The sequence below is a fragment of the Enhydra lutris genome, unplaced genomic scaffold, assembly GCF_002288905.1.
Source record: "Enhydra lutris kenyoni isolate GAN:26980312 unplaced genomic scaffold, ASM228890v2 scaffoldscaffold3, whole genome shotgun sequence".
In the NCBI taxonomy this organism is placed as follows: domain Eukaryota; kingdom Metazoa; phylum Chordata; class Mammalia; order Carnivora; family Mustelidae; genus Enhydra; species Enhydra lutris.
In genome coordinates, this window is record NW_019154087.1 from 76,199,038 (window position 1) to 76,204,352 (window position 5,315).

Consider the following 5,315-nt stretch of genomic DNA (forward strand, 5'->3'; position numbering starts at 1 on the left):
ATCAGGGAGATCATATGATAGTTGTCTTTCTCCGATTGACTTATTTCGCTAAGCATGATACCCTCTACTTCCATCCACGTGTTCGCAAATGGCAAGATTTCATTTCTTTTGATGGCTGCATAGTATTCCATTGTGTATATATACCACATCTTCTTTATCCATTCGTCTGTTGATGGACATCTAGGTTCTTTCCATAGTTTGGCTATTGTAGACATTGCTGCTATAAACATTCGGGTGCACGTGCCCCTTCGGATCACTACGTTTGTATCTTTAGGGTAAATACCCAGCAGTGCAATTGCTGGGTCATAGGGTAGTTCTATTTTCAACATTTTGAGGAACCTCCATGCTGTTTTCCAGAGTGGTTGCACCAGCTTGCATTCCCACCAACAGTGTAGGAGGGTTCCCCTTTCTGCGCATCCTCGCCAGCATCTGTCATTTCCTGACTTGTTAATTTTAGCCATTCTGACTGGTGTGAGGTGATATCTCATTGTGGTTTTGATTTGTATTTCCCTGATGCCGAGTGATATGGAGCACTTTTTCATGTGTCTGTTGGCCATCTGGATGTCTTCTTTGCAGAAATGTCTGTTCATGTCTTCTGCCCATTTCTTGATTGGATTATTTGTTCTTTGGGTGTTGAGTTTGCTAAGTTCTTTATAGATTTTGGACACTAGCCCTTTATCTGATATGTCATTTGCAAATATCTTCTCCCATTCTGTCAGTTGTCTTTTGGTTTTGTTAACTGTTTCCTTTGCTGTGCAAAAGCTTTTGATCTTGATAAAATCCCAATAGTTCATTTTTGCCCTTGCTTCCCTTGCCTTTGGCGATGTTCCTAGGAAGATGTTGCTGCGGCTGAGGTCGAAGAGGTTGCTGCCTGTGTTCTCCTCAAGGATTTTGATGGATTCCTTTCTCACATTGAGATCCTTCATCCATTTTGAGTCTATTTTCGTGTGTGGTGTAAGGAAATGATCCAATTTCATTTTTCTGCATGTGGCTGTCCAATTTTCCCAACACCATTTATTGAAGAGGCTGTCTTTTTTCCATTGGACATTCTTTCCTGCTTTGTCGAAGATTAGTTGACCATAGAGTTGAGGGTCTATTTCTGGGCTCTCTATTCTGTTCCATTGATCTATGTGTCTGTTTTTGTGCCAGTACCATGCTGTCTTGATGATGACAGCTTTGTAATAGAGCTTGAAGTCCGGAATTGTGATGCCACCAACTTTGGCTTTCTTTTTCAATATTGCTTTGGCTATTCGAGGTCTTTTCTGGTTCCATATAAATTTTAGGATTATTTGTTCCATTTCTTTGAAAAAAATGGATGGTACTTTGATAGGAATTGCATTAAATGTGTAGATTGCTTTAGGTAGCATAGACATTTTCACAATATTTATTCTTCCAATCCAGGAGCATGGAACATTTTTCCATTTCTTTGTGTCTTCCTCAATTTCTTTCATGAGTACTTTATAGTTTTCTGTGTATAGATTCTTAGTCTCTTTGGTTAGATTTATTCCTAGGTATCTTATAGTTTTGGGTGCAATTGTAAATGGGATGGACTCCTTAATTTCTCTTTCTTCTGTCTTGTTGTTGGTGTAGAGAAATGCAACTGATTTCTGTGCATTGATTTTATATCCTGACACTTTACTGAATTCCTGTACAAGTTCTAGCAGTTTTGGAGTGGAGTCTTTTGGGTTTTCCACATATAGTATCATATCATCTGCGAAGAGTGATAGTTTGACTTCTTCTTTGCCAATTTGGATGCCTTTAATTTCCTTTTGTTGTCTGATTGCTGAGGCTAGGACTTCTAGTACTATGTTGAATAGCAGTGGTGATAACGGACATCCCTGCCGTGTTCCTGACCTTAGCGGAAAAGCTTTCAGTTTTTCTCCATTGAGAATGATATTTGCGGTGGGTTTTTCATAGATGGCTTTGATAATATTGAGGTATGTGCCCTCTATCCCTACACTTTGAAGAGTTTTGATCAGGAAGGGATGCTGTACTTTGTCAAATGCTTTTTCAGCATCTGTGGAGAGTATCATATGGTTCTTGTTCTTTCTTTTATTAATGTGTTGTATCACATTGATTGATTTGCGGATGTTGAACCAACCTTGCAGCCCTGGAATAAATCCCACTTGGTCGTGGTGAATAATCCTTTTAATGTACCGTTGAATCCTATTGGCTAGTATTTTGGCGAGAATTTTTGCATCTGTGTTCATCAAGGATATTGGTCTGTAGTTCTCTTTTTTGATGGGATCCTTGTCTGGTTTTGGGATCAAGGTGATGCTGGCCTCATAAAATGAGTTTGGAAGTTTTCCTTCCATTTCTATTTTGTGGAACAGTTTGAGGAGAATAGGAATTAGTTCTTCTTTAAATGTTTGGTAGAATTCCCCCGGGAAGCCATCTGGCCCCGGGCTTTTGTTTGTTTGGAGATTTTTGATGACTGTTTCAATCTCCTTACTGGTTATGGGTCTGTTCAGGCTTTCTATTTCTTCCTGGTTCAGTTGTGGTAGTTTATATGTCTCTAGGAATGCATCCATTTCTTCCAGATTGTCAAATTTGTTGGCGTAGAGTTGCTCATAGTATGTTCTTATAATTGTCTGTATTTCTTTGGTGTTCGTTGTGATCTCTCCTCTTTCATTCATGATTTTATTTATTTGGGTCCTTTCTCTTTTCTTTTTGATAAGTCTGGCCAGGGGTTTATCGATCTTATTAATTCTTTCAAAGAACCAGCTCCTAGTTTTGTTGATTTGTTCTATTGTTTTTTTGGTTTCTATTTCATTGATTTCTGCTCTGATCTTTATGATTTCTCTTCTCCTGCTGGGTTTAGGGTTTCTTTCTTGTTCTTTCTCTAGCTCTTTTAGGTGTAGGGTTAGGTTGTGTACCTGAGACCTTTCTTGTTTCTTGAGAAAGGCTTGTACCGCTATATATTTTCCTCTCAGCACTGACTTTGTTGTGTCCCACAGATTTTGAACCGTTGTGTTTTCATTATCATTTGTTTCCATGAATTTTTTCAACTCTTCTTTAATTTCCTGGTTGACCCATTCATTCTTTAGAAGGATGCTGTTTAGTCTCCATGTATTTGGGTTCTTTCCAAATTTCCTCTTGTGATTGAGTTCTAGCTTCAGAGCATTGTGGTCTGAAAATATGCAGGGGATGATCCCAATCTTTTGATAACGGTTGAGACCTGATTTAGGACCGAGAATATGATCTATTCTGGAGAATGTTCCATGTGCACTAGAGAAGAATGTGTATTCTGTTGCTTTGGGATGAAATGTTCTGAATATATCTGTGATGTCCATCTGGTCCAGTGTGTCATTTAAGGCCTTGATTTCCTTGTTGATCTTTTGCTGGGATGATCTGTCCATTTCAGTGAGGGGAGTGTTAAAGTCCCCTACGATTATTGTATTATTGTCGATGTGTTTCTTTGATTTTGTTATTAATTGGTTTATATAGTTGGCTGCTCCCATGTTAGGGGCATAGATATTTAAAATCGTTAGATCTTCTTGTTGGACAGTTCCTTTGAGTATGATATAGTGTCTTTCCTCATCTCTTATTATAGTCTTTGGCTTAAAATCTAATTGATCTGATATAAGGATTGCCACTCCTGCTTTTTTCTGATGTCCATTAGCATGGTAAATTCTTTTCCACCCCCTCACTTTAAATCTGGAGGTGTCTTCAGGTTTAAGATGAGTTTCTTGTAGGCAACATATAGATGGGTTTTGTTTTTTTATCCATTCTGATACCCTGTGTCTTTTGATTGGGGCATTTGGCCCATTAACATTCAGGGTAAGTATTGAGAGATATGAATTTAGTGCCATTGTATTGCCTGTAAGGTGACTGTTATTGTATATTGTCTCTGTTCCTTTCTGATCTACTACTTTTAGGGTCTCTCTTTGCTTAGAGGACCCCTTTCAATATTTCCTGTAGAGCTGGTTTGGTGTTTGCAAATTCTTTCAGTTTTTGTTTGTCCTGGAAGCTTTTAATCTCTCCTTCTATTTTCAATGATAGCCTAGCTGGATATAGTATTCTTGGCTGCATGTTTTTCTCGTTTAGTACTCTGAATATATCATGCCAGCTCTTTCTGGCCTGCCAGGTCTCTGCGGATAAGTCTGCTGCCAATCTAATATTTTTACCATTGTATGTTACAGACTTCTTTTCCCGGGCTGCTTTCAGGATCTTCTCTTTGTCACTAAGACTTGTAAATTTTACTATTAGGTGACGGGGTGTGGACCTATTCTTATTGATTTTGAGGGGGGTTCTCTGAATCTCCTGGATTTTGATGCTTGTTCCCTTTGCCATATTGGGGAAATTCTCTCCAATAATTCTCTCCAATATACCTTCTGCTCCCCTCTCTGTTTCCTCTTCTTCTGGAATCCCAATTATTCTAATGTTGTTTCGTCTTATGGTGTCACTTATCTCTCGAATTCTCCCCTCATGGTCCAGTAGCTGTTTGTCCCTCTTTTGCTCAGCTTCTTTATTCTCTGTCATTTGGTCTTCTATATCACTAATTCTTTCTTCTGCCTCATTTATCCTAGCAGTGAGAGCCTCCATTTTTGATTGCACCTCATTAATAGCTTTTTTGATTTCAACTTGGTTAGATTTTAGTTCTTTTATTTCTCCAGAAAGGGCTTTTATATCTCCCGAGAGGGTTTCTCTAATATCTTCCATGCCTTTTTCGAGCCCGGCTAGAACCTTGAGAATCGTCATTCTGAACTCTAGATCTGACATATTACCAATGTCTGTATTGATTAGGTCCCTAGCCTTTGGTACTGCCTCTTGTTCTTTTTTTTGTGGTGAATTTTTCCGCCTTGTCATTTTGTCCAGATAAGAGTAGATGAAGGAGCAAGTAAAATACTAAAAGGGTGGCAACAACCCCAGGAAAATATGCTTTAGCCAAATCAGAAGAGATCCCAAATCGTGAGGGGGAGAAAGGGGATAAAAAGAGGTTCAGAAAGAAGAAAAAAAAAAAAAAAGAAAGAAAGAAAGAAACAATTAAAAAAAAGAAAACCAATAAAGAAAAAAATATAAAAATAAAAGGGTAAAAGTTAAAAAAATTTAGCAGAAGAAGAAAAATAAATTGAAAAAGAAAAAAAATTAAATTAACTGCAAGGCTAAAGAATCATGGGGAGAAAGCCATGAGTTCCGTGCTTTGCTTTCTCCTCCTTTGGAATTACGCTGCTCTCCTTGGTATTGAAACTGTACTCCTTGGTAGGTGAACTTGGTCCTGGCTGGGCTTCTTGTTGATCTTCTCGGGGAGGGGCCTGTTGTAGTGATTCTCAAGTGTCTTTGCCCCGGGCGGAGTTGCACCGCCCTTACCAGGG